Genomic DNA, 12,223 nt, shown 5'->3' on the forward strand with positions numbered 1-12,223 from the left:
TCTCTCCTTTTGTATGTAGCAAACAGAGACCCATATCAATTCAGACTTCTCCCTCCCCACCCCTCCTGGTACTGTCTGCACCGGCTCAGCCCAAGACTTCCAGGGAAGCCTATTGTCTGAACATGATAGAGTTTACCCCTGCCTGCCTCTCAAGCAGTCACTGACGTGCTGCTGAAGGGGCTGCCTGGGGAAGAAACACCTGCAAGGAGCCACAGCTGCAGTGGGAGCTGCTCTCCTAATGCTCTGTTTAGGATTACAGCACTCCAGAGCATCACATTACCCCAGTGGCTGCACTGAAACCTGGTATTAATTCACATTAGCAAGGATCAGATTTAGCATGTTGGGAGGGGGAGGACTGTTGTTATTTTTTCTAAAACTGCTGGAGCAAACTCCCAGGACTAGTCTTTCATTAATCCTGGCAATGGCCAGAGAAGCTTCTTTGTTCCTCCACACCACTGGCCACTTTCCTTGTCTCCTCTTTCACAAATGCTTCTAAACACAGGCACTTGTTTCATGATGGGATTACTTGCTTATTTTTATTTTTGATGCACCAAAGTTAGTAACTTTCAAAGAAAATTTCTGATTGTTGTGGAATCACTTTGGATTGCATTGCAACAGAATGGGATCTTCCAATATTAGGGAGACAGCTGCGATATGGTAGAGGATCACCTCTTGTCCCTGCTCATAATGGATTGTCCCATGATCAGAAAAAAAAGAAAGAAGATCTAAACAGTAAGAACACTGCAACTCTGAGACAGATTTTCTTAGGGAGTCTTCATCACTGGATAATTTTAAGAATGTCTGTACAGTAAATCTGATCTTGTCTTTGGGTAGGAACATGCCACATGCCCTTTAAGGTTCCTTCCCCCCCCCCCCTTTTTTTTTTTTTTAATGCAGCTATTGTGAGAGTGAGGTGGAATTTATTGTAAGATACTTCCCGTCCCCTTCTGTCCCCTCACAACCTGTTCATTGTGTGCTGTTAAGGCTGCTTCCATCTGAGAAGCGTAGGCATTCCCCAGGCTTATCTGTTGCACCTAGAGTGGTGTGTTTAGCTGTCCCTTCTAGGGCCTTGTGACACCATCCTGGTGTTTTTCCAAGCTAAGGGCCATTCCACATACATATAATTGACCCCTGATTTCAGCTGGTGCCTGTTGAATCCACAGCAGCAACAAACACTGTTCAGTACAGCTAGTGTTAAATATCATCCAAATGCCCATGTAGAGCCTTGGAAAGGATATGAAAAATGAAGTGAAAAAGAAAGATTTGAACTGAAGCCTTCAAAGGCTGCAAATCCCAACCATGTTTGTTCATTTTATTTACAGTTCCAGAATTACTTTGAAATGTCATTCATATCTTCTATTCTACAAGATTTGGAAACATTCAAATGCTTAGCTAGAGAGGGGTGGACTAGAATGGTGTGGCCAGAGATGAGACATGAAGTCTGGCACTGTACGCAGTGCCAGGAGTGATGAATGAGTTAGTAGCACATCATCTACTGACCCTTGCATGACATTTGTTTGTGTAGGGGAGAGAATATTTCTGCCGTTTGTTAGAATGTCAGCCCTGTGCATGGAAATCTTCTGCAGATCATCCAGATTTGTAAAGCCAGAAGAAGACATCTGAATATAGGATTTCACCTCCTGTAAAAATGTAGGCCATCAAACTTCAGCTTATTACTGAGCCTGAATATTTTGTTCCAGAAATGTAGCCGGGAAGTGAGAAACCAAGTGCTTTGTGTGGTTCTTTATTTCACTTAAGCTGCTGATTCCCTTTCCCTGCTGCTCTGGTGTGGTCCCACACTGTCCTGATAAGAACTGTATGTGCTGCAGGGGAAAGTCAATCTTCATAGGTCTTATTGGCATCTCAGGATCAAAGTACTGTAAGAGCGACCATCCATCTTATCTCATACATGCCACACTGCCACTCGCAGATGGCAAACATTGCAGGCAGCTTTGTCATCAGTCAGTTTGGGATCATGTTTAGGGAACTGGAGTGATGGACTGTCAGAGCCTGGCTCCCTCTGGAATCAATGGAGAAAAGTAACTGCTGCCTGTATGTTAGTGCATCTATGGCAGACAGCTCTTGGTCTTTATTCCTCTGGTAGATCTCTGGAGCCATAAGTAGATCTTCCACTGAAGCTTTGCTTTCACCTTTATTGCTTTCTATTTCCTTCTGTGTTCTCACGCCCAAATTTATTGATATTCACTTTAATTCTCCTTGGAAAAAAAAAAAAAAAAAAAGGAAACAAAAAACCCTACCTTCAATATAAACGTGTTTTTTTTTTTTCTGAGAAATCCCGGGATTGTACTGTAGTTTGTGCAAGCTGAAGGCAAGACTCCGCCAAAGTGATTTATCCCTTCAGTGTGTTATCACTCTGTGGACAACTTGACTTCATACGGGACAGAATTAACAGGCTCCTGGTTTGAGTCCCACGCAATGCAGATTCTCAATGGCCACTCTGTTTGCAAACTCTGGATATTTCTCAAAACCCCTGGAAGTAATTAGATGACTCCAGGAAAATCCAAGGAGGTAGAGAACTCTGCTGGGGCTGTCCAGTTTTATTCTTCTAACCTGGGTTTGGATACATCCGAAAATGCATACCTACCCTTCTGTTTTGCAGGCCTAGCAGTTTGAATACACTGTTTGCAGGGCAAGGAAGGGCCAACAGAAGAGGTTTAGCCATTAGCAGGGAGTACCTTTCTCTCAGTCAACATCAGACACAACAGGGCTTTAAACCATCCTACTTGTCAATCTGTTTGTGAGAACAGAAAGTATTCCCAAAACAGAAAGGGAGGTTCAGCAGAGAGCACTGAGGGAGCTTTTGCGAAGAGATGCAACTGCAGCTCCAGTTGCTCCTGATCATTTAGGATCAGTTGACATTTTCTGCAAGAGAAGTAGATGATCAGTGTCTGGGTAAGATTCTTGTTAGATCAGTTACTTTGATTCTGCTTTAATTTTCTGCTTTCACTGTCAGCAGCAGGAACATGAATTTTCTCCTTCCTTTCCTGATCTTTTGTAAACATTTGCTGTGAAACAGCCACTTCTACTCCTCCCTAAATTTCATCAGGGAGCAAATATCTCCCTGATATGGCTCTTGGCTGCATTTTCTCAGAGTCAAAGGTGTTGATACATTGTCTCATACCAAGCAATACTAACAAAGAAAACAAAAATGAACTGTAAAAAGCAGCATAGGGAAAGAAAATCACAACAAAAACAAAAAACTACTACTGCAGAAATTGTGAGCGTCATCTAAAAACGAAAAACAAAGAATATAAAGAAAACAAAATCAATCTGTTCTTTTTCATCGGGACATACACAATCAAGTAAGTTGCCTGACTGTCATTACGGCATAGAAAATCTGACATCTGTACAAGTGATGAAATTTCATAACCTCCCCTGTATAACCTTGCTTGATTTTGACACTTGTGACTTATGATAGGTTTAGAGGTCAACCCTGAAGCGTGAGTATTGTTTCAATCATGCTGCTCCCTCTCATGAATTACGTTTGCAAGGGCTTGGTCACAGTTATCTATGCAACAAAGAAATATTGTAGTAGAAGTTGTAGCATGGTAGGATAGTTACTGTGGTGATGTAGTTAAAATGCCCGGGAGAGAGATTTTCATTGTCGAAAACTCTACATAATAAAGTTTAATGTAGTCCATGGGACACTTTTTTTTTCTTAGGATTTATGAGTGGAACTTGGTGAGTGATACATATTTTGGTCTGGTCACCAAAATGGAAAATCAGAAGGGAAAAAACAGTCTCAACCAAAACAATAATCTTCTGAGGTTTTGGTTGAGAAGAAAGGGTTGATTTTGGATCTGACTAAATGTTTCATTGCACTGAAAATGAAAGGCTTTTTACACTTCTTAGTAACTTAGATCTTTTAAATTTTTTCCTTTGTTGCTTTTAAATGCAATGCCTATTATTAATTGTAGAGTTACATTTTAAAAACTCTCTGACAGTTTTGTTCTGAAAATGGCTGAGAAATCTTGAAAGATGTCAACATTGATATGTTCCTTGGTCAGAAGTATTCACCACACTCTGCCCATTTTGGTGATCTCTTTTAGTCCTACTCTAACACTGTCTTTTGGCATATTCACTATTATTATTAATAATAATAACAATAATATCATCACCCAGCTGTGCTTAGAAGGCCTGGGCACCAGTCCCAGATCTGCTATGACAAATCTTTTCAACTCTCTGGGCTTCTGTTTCACCTCCCACTCTTTGGCTCTCTTATCTAGTTAGATTTAAAGTAGTAGGGTCAGGAGCTCTCATATACCGAGTCTCTTATTTACACACCAATGCTTGGATTACTGCTTTTAGCAGCACAAGCAGTGGCTTTTTTGCTCTGTGTTCTCCCATCTACCAGCTCATTGCAGGGAACTTGGAAATGTCTCTGCCTCTTAAGACAGCTAGCTACATGGTAGACGCTAAAACAGGGAAATGAAGACAAATAGGAAAGTTTTTCGCTTGCACTCTGCATGCAGAGATTACATTGTTTGTCTGGAGAGCGTGTAAAATCAAACTGTGACCATAAGCACTGCAGCCAATTTTTGCTCACATGTGATTAATTTATTCATGGGATAGAAGACCTGAAACTGTATAATATACATCCAAAATGCTGGTTGCAAGCAAGACCAGCAAAGATCTGAGGGGGCTGGGTGTAAATATGAGAAATAAAACTGAGAGAATGGGAATAAAAATGGGCCTTTTTTTTTTTTTTTTCTTTCTCCTTCTTCTCCAGGATGCTGGTTTTGAGAGGCCTTACCACATAATAGCATATCTCTGAGTGGAGAGAGGGACTACCTGCATTTTTTTGGACTTGAGTCTTTCTCCATATATATATATGGCTATCGTCGAGGTTGGGGAGTGAGATATATGGGAGAGGGAACCAACATTAAACAACACTTAGCTTTAGGATAGCTTCAAAAGATGCCTGACTGCCTCATCTCTCCCCTCTCTACTGTATGACTTGTCAATGTGTTTGCAGAAGGGGCTTGGACCTGCTGCATAACACACTCTAAATCAGGATGCCTTAGCAAGAACATGCAAGAAGTTTTTGCAGAGCAGGAGAGTCTGTGTTTGACAGCAGGCAGCAGGGTTGACCTGCCCTGAGTCTCAGGCCTTTTTTTCCTGACTGTGCTTCTCAGAAAACAAGATTAAAAGGATGGGTTTTGGTGCCAAACCACATGGAGGGTCCATTTCAATGGGTTCTGTGACTTATCCCAGCTGCCTGGAGAAGCGGCTTCTGAATCCTGCTTCCCATATTGCCTCGGAAGCGCCGGACTCTTAAAATGAACAGAGCTCGTTTATGGATCTTCAGCACTGGCTTTGCGGGGGAAGAGGGAGGGGGCTGCCTCTCCAGAAAGGTTGCTGTCCAAGAGGCTGGGAACGGAAGCAGGTTCACTGTGGTGTGAACAAAGGCCTGCAGGCACACCAGAGAGCATCTGCTCGCCAGCTGATGGTAGTGCACCTGCTGAACAAGTGCAGCCGTGCTGCTCCCCTCCCCAGCCCTGCTCGCTGCCGACCCAAGGCCAGGCTCCCCATCCTTCCCTGTGCTAACCCTGCTGAGCGCCAGTCCCAGCAGAGCACCTGGCAGGAGGCAAAGCGGGGGCTCTGTTGTCAGCGATGTGACAATGTGGTGAGAAACTGTTCTAGCACAGGGATAGATATCCTTCGGATATTTGCCCTGATGAAGAGGTTTTACCTGAGCATTGGATAAAGCTTCTGCATTCATTCTGAAGCCTAGACCTCAACCCCACAGTGTCAGATGGTGGCTGTCTATTAATTGTTCGCAACATTCCTCCTGTGACTGGTCACCAGGCCTGGCATCAAAAGGGTGATTTTGAGCTGAAGAAAACTCTTTCGTGGGTTCTGTGCTAACAGTGACTGAAACTTGCTACTGGTTCATTTCAACCCTATCCACCGAACCATAACTCACTACTGCATACAAGTTCAGCAGGAACATTCCCAAAACCCCCGTAGAAGAAATTTACGGTTGCTCAATGCTCTGTTACTGGCGGCCACAACTGTGTGCACTCCACATGTCTTTGTAATCACTTAATGACTCATTTCCTTAATCTCTCATTTCCTATAGCCTTATTACAAGCAATTCATAAACCCAGATCCATAGCTGTTCTCTGGCTGTAGTCAGGAAGCACTGAACCGACTCTGCATCTGGTTGGCTGGCCGAAGCACTCCTCTCTATTCCCCTCTGAAACTTTCCACTGGACCCTGTCTTTTGCTGCAGTGACACCTACTGATGAGGTAAGAGTGTATTAACTACACGTTCCCTTGTTGCCAAACCCAGCCAGCAACCACTTCCTGGCTCTAGCCAGATGTTTCTGCTCTTCTGGAGCAAATTTCACACTACACCGGGAGAAGTTTTGCACGGTCTTGACTTTAATGCGTCGGTGGCCAGCGGACCTGAACAGAGATCAGTGCAGCAGGAGGAAATGACTCTTCATGTCCAGGTTTTCCCATTCAGCCCTGAGCGAGCCATCAACCAACTGATGGCCTTGGAAAGCAAGACTTGCAAGAAGGCGTTCCCTGGCATGTTGTGTGGCATTGTCATGGAAAACATCAGGAAGAACAGCCAGCATGCCTTTAGTTTCCTCTACAGGTTCCTTTTTGTGAAGAAACAACTACTTCCAGGAAACTCATACCCTTGATGCCTCCACATAACACTTGTGATGACTAGAATATGGGGATTGATTATGAAATCAGCCTGAGCTCCACTACTAGATGCAACCAAAGTCAAGGATATCTTTTTTAGTGAAAAACATTTTCCTTTCAAACCCCAATCTCTTCCATAAACAATTCTTTGTAAAATTTCAGCTTAAGTCAAAACACTACAAAAATGACCTGTAGAACCTGAAGAAGAGATGGGATAAGGTCAGTACTCCAGCTGTGTGAGAAGAGAGTCAAAGAAGGGAGGAAAGAAATAAAGACACTTCTCAATGTAGAACCTGACTTTAGCTCAAATCATCATGAAGTTTATCTGTTCCCCAATATGTCTAGGCATTGATTCAAGGAGCAGAGTACAATAAAGGAATTAGGCTAACCTAGGGTAGGAGGAAATGACAATACATTCCCCAGTCTCCTCCCTGCTTTGAGATCCCATCTAACATTCACTGCAGGTTTTTATCTTAAAACTGAAGCAAGTCAGCCAGGGCCAATATACAGGGGTTGTGCAACAGTGCTGTAAATCCATGATCTCTGAGTCTGTGTGTGAATAAAAGTGTTACAGGAATTGTAAGAAGGCTTTGGGACATATCAGGTCTGCACAAGAAGAGGGTTAAATATGAGGCTCTGTATCTCACTAGGAAACATGGCTACTTTATCAGCCATTGCTTTGTAGGATCTGAATGCCTGAATACCAATTTTCATTGTCTTTTTGATGGAGGAGCAATGTATCTCCACCAGCCACCTCCCACTTCACTATCAACACAGCACAAAATGGGCAAATACACTAAGAAGAAAAAATGAACTATCCAATGTCTCCAAAGAAGTTTGTTGAGCATTATAAAGCAAAGCAGATTCTGTCTGCCACCCAGCTGTAAGGCTTTCCCCTACAGGTTCTCCTATTAGAAAGGACATCAGTTACTTATTACTCTGAAACTGGCTACAGCATGGCAGGTGTTGTATGTAGCACTACCTCCTCCTGGATGGATCCTGAACACCTCTTCTGCGCACTCTTCATGGAAATTCAGTGTGTTCTGAGCACAGGGTCATTCATCTGAATTCTTGTTGTTTTGTTATTGTACCTTGTTCTGGTCACTCCAGAAAAGAGGCCCTATCTTGAAGACTTGAACACTTCTGAAGATGAGAGGTGTTACTAAATAAGGGAGATTGCAGAGGCAAACTTTGTCATGTTGGATGATGGCAGGAAGCTTCACGTTGAGGGGTCTGGGGACAGCAGTTTGAAAAGGTCTTCAGCTTTTTAGGAAATTCTATCATGGTTGACAGAGACATGAGCCACACTGACCCATAGGGCTTCCACAGAGCCCATAAACATAGTCAGCAAGATCCTTCACAGATACCAGATTTGTCCCCAGTAAATCTGAGCTGCCAGAGTTCAGGTAAAGAGAAAGATGTCCTTGGGGCAGTACATAGAGATATGCAGAGATATGCTCAGATAGCTGAGCAGTTTTCCAGCGTCCCGTTTGTTAGAATAATGCAACAAGACAGATCATGTAACATGAAAATCTTATCTAACTCCCCCTGCACACAACCTGACCTGGAGTTACAAAGAGGTCCAGTGTTGCCAGCTGAGAAACCACAGTGTTCGCACTGAGATCTTGCAGTTCCCCAGTGCAGGAAGCCATGGCATTGCAACAGATTATCTGTGATTCCCAGTTTTTGCAGGCACAAGAGGTCAGTGCCACAGCGCCTGCAGGGAATGTGACTTTTCAGCTGTCTCGCTCTCCCCAGTACTCTTTGACCTTTGTGCAATCTGATATCAAAGAACCAATTATTCTCAACACTCATATATTTTCTTCCATAGACTCAATGGCACATGGTTGCCGGGGGCAAGACATCATGCTAATCAAGGCAATAATTCAAGAGAAGGCAGTGGGGGGCTGACATGATCGGGAGCCCTGGGTTCTACGTCTGCCTCTCAGCCATGAATAAGGACTCAGTCATGCCTGCTCCTTCCTTCTCTCTCCCCACAGTCCTCTCCCCCTAGTCCTCTCCTGATGTAAGTTATGGAGGAATCAAAGGAGATACCCCAGTGTACACTTACTCTTTCTTGTTATAGTCAGTTTCCCTACCACCCATGAGTCTTCTCTTGATAGAAGCACCACTGTCCAGTTCTTATTTCTCTTTCCAATCCTCAGCACTCAGAATTACCTCCCCTCTATCCTTGTAGCTGTGTCTACTGGAGCCACTGGAAAAGTGACACTAGGAAATGAACACTGGTTTGGTGGGATGGGGGGGAAAAGAGGAGGCTGCAATTCTACAAGACAAACCCATGCAAACATCCCACTGCTCATCCAGTATCTGCAGCCTGCTTTGACCTCACCAGCCACCACCACATACTGTGAGCTCTCAGCAGCAGGACTAATGAAAGATCAAAGGCCCTTCAGGCAAGGATCTTGCTTCCAATAGCAGTCATAAGGAGCTGCCTATCATTTTTTCCACCCATCAAATGGAGTTAATGTGTAAGAAAACTCATTACATGTCGCAAAGTACTGACAACTTGGTTAACCAGAACCACCAAAATCCTAAAGCTAAAGAGTGAATGCATTTCCCAATTGCGCTGAGTGTCAGCCCAACCTCGGGTTGTCTGAACGTATCTATCCCAGGTTATACCTGAGCCCAAATAGATTAGATATTAAGTTTAAAGTAACTCAGAGACCCACTCTCCAGGGCTAATATTGTACCTCGACATGACCTCAAAGAGGATACGAGGAGGCAAACCCACCTTGTCAGCTCCTAGAAGGAGCATGTTTTACAGATATTTTATATGTTTTAGTAGTGTTGACTGTTCTGTCACTAAATCTCAGGGGCTTTTTCAGTGGCAAGTGTAGAGTGCTGAGTGAGTGTGCTGGAAATTCATTCATCCCCTGCAGACAGGTGGGGTTAATTCAGATTAGCACAAATCTAATTGGGGGATGGAGGGTGGGGGGTGAATAAACATATGGAAGAAATAGAAATTTAAAGACTTACTGCACAGTTAAACTAGACAGGTAGGACTATGCTTCCGTATAATTTGTTTTCTTATAATTGTTTCGGATTTCTTTTTTTGCAAGCTAAAAAGAAAAAATACAAGGGACCTACAAGCTTCAGATTCCACTTGTACTGCATGGAGGTAGTGGCTGCTCTTTAAAAGAGATCAGGGTTATTTGGTGTCATATCCTGGAGTGAAAATCAGCTGAAATTTAACCGTAATCACTATTGGTTATTGGCTCAGTTCAGTCTACAAGAATAAATATGGAAGAGTCTGAAAACATTCAAATCTTCTCAAGGAGGAGAAGTCTGAGGCAGGGATGGTTTGGCTAAGAAAAAAACTTCTTATTTCAGAAAAAAAAGATGAAATGCTCAGATTATACAATGTTCAGATGTGTATATATAAGCATAATCTTCCTTGTTCATAGAAAGATACAAATGTTTCCATCTTTCTGCTTGCAAACAGAAGAGACAATTTCAACCTCAAAAAGTCTGATTTCAGATGAACAAAAAGTCAGCATTTCTCTTCCCCAAAAAAAGACTTGGCAAAATATGACAGCAGAATAGAAAAACACTAAAACTAAAATGCCTGTTTGTCTCCTTCAAAATTAGGGTCCTTAGAGAGTTAGAGCTGCTGTACACAGAAAATAAAAACACTACATACCAATGCTTTAAAAAAAATAAAAATGGTGGAGAAAAAGGCTGGTGTGTCTTCTTTGTAACTGAAGCCCTGAAAAGATAGATACTTGATAGTTTATGAGCAGTGGGCACCACCAAAACAACTTTTTTTTAAAGTTTTTTTCCAATCTGCTCACTTTCTAAAAAAGAGATGCCAAAAATGATTGCTGTGGGACTCACTGCCACCAGTTACTGTGGAAATCAAAGGTAGAAGTGGATTAAAAAACAAGTGAGATATGTTCATGGAGAACAGGTCCATTGGTAACTAAAAAATAAAACAGTCTATATCCAGCTTCTAGTTCAAAAGCTTTCTAAACAAGTGATTGCTGAGAGGATATTGTGGGGAAAGTTGACATTATATCTGACCTGGTTTTATGCTTTGCCTTTACCCATACACCATGGGTCCCATTGGAGACAGGCTGATGAGAGGGAGTGTGCTGGGAGAGATGGCTCATCTTCTTACCTAATGACAACAGACTGGATATCATTTCAGGGATGAACCCGCACTACAAATCAGGTACTTTGATTGCATGGGCTAAATATTTAGTGAGGTTTTCCCAGCTCTACTTTCTCTGGATCTTGGAGAAAAGTGGGGAGGAAAAGAAAAATGAATTTTGTGTTTTACCTTCAAAATGTCCTCCTGGAAGAAGAGGATTCAAGTTGGAAGATGGAGTCCAACTTTCAGGAGTCTGAATTCATGATCCTTGTGGTCCCTTCCAACTTGGTATACTCAGAGATTCTGATTCTGATTCTAGTCCAGTTCAAAATGGAAACTGGGAAACTAACTTCCCAGTAAGGGAAAACTAACTTCCTCTAAATGGATGTATTTAGGGTTAGGGGAAAAACAAACAAAAAAACCCCATGGCCTTCTACAGGGTTTTGTTATCTTGGTATTCTCATGGACTCACTACTGCGATATCCGAGAAACTATAGCTCTGGCTGCTAGATCCACCTGTGGAAATGATGATATGCAGTAGTTGCTGGGAATAGCAGGAGACTGGGCTTCAGTGACAAAAAGGCTCTTTTAGTCTTCGCTTCTTCATTTAAACACAGCTAAGGAATTTCCTCACCTATTATATTTGTAGTCAGAGATATCCATTCAACATGCATGGGATTTACTGGGGAGTGACATGGGACTTGTCCCTGGGGATAGACATATATTTCAAAACCTTTTGTAACTGGAGGGCCCATTTTTCTGAGGTGATGCAGGTTCTGTGCTTTTTTCATCACTTGGCCTCTGCCAACTACTGTCATTTAGGAAAAAAAAAAACACACACACACACACAATGTTTTACTTTGCTCCACTTGGCCTTAGCCCACCAACCCATTCCAGAGAGAGTCGAAACCAGCTGTCAAGCAGTAATAGACTTTTTTTTTTTTCCTTTCCCTGATCATTCCTGGGCTGAAGCTGAACTGATAACCTCAGAGACTGTCTTTTCTGGCTGGCTCCGGACCAAGAATGTCATTTCACAAAGAAGTGCTGAGGTTTCAGAAACAAGGTTTCACTGCAATGTGGAATGAAGCTGGGATGTTTTAAACACTGTCAAGAGGCAGTGAGTGCCCTTCCTGCCTCCTGCCCCTTGCCGAATTCCCCACCTTCCTCCTGGAGAGCAGAAGACCAATTCGCAGTTGTGGAAAACACAGCTCTGGAGTGGGTTCCTGCTCATGTATAAAGTCTGCATGACCCAGAATTCATTGGACTGTGGAGCAGAGGGAATTAAATATCTTATTTCTCACATTCCAGTAAAGATACAGCTTTCCTTTGGTAACAGGAGTGAGACACCCCTGGGATAGGGGCACCAGCGGATTGTCCCCAAGGAAGTTACCAGCTGCTTTAGCTGTCTCTGGCCCCTATAACTCATCCTGC

Source organism: Anser cygnoides, chromosome 6, assembly GCF_040182565.1.
Source record: "Anser cygnoides isolate HZ-2024a breed goose chromosome 6, Taihu_goose_T2T_genome, whole genome shotgun sequence".
Lineage (NCBI taxonomy): Eukaryota > Metazoa > Chordata > Aves > Anseriformes > Anatidae > Anser > Anser cygnoides.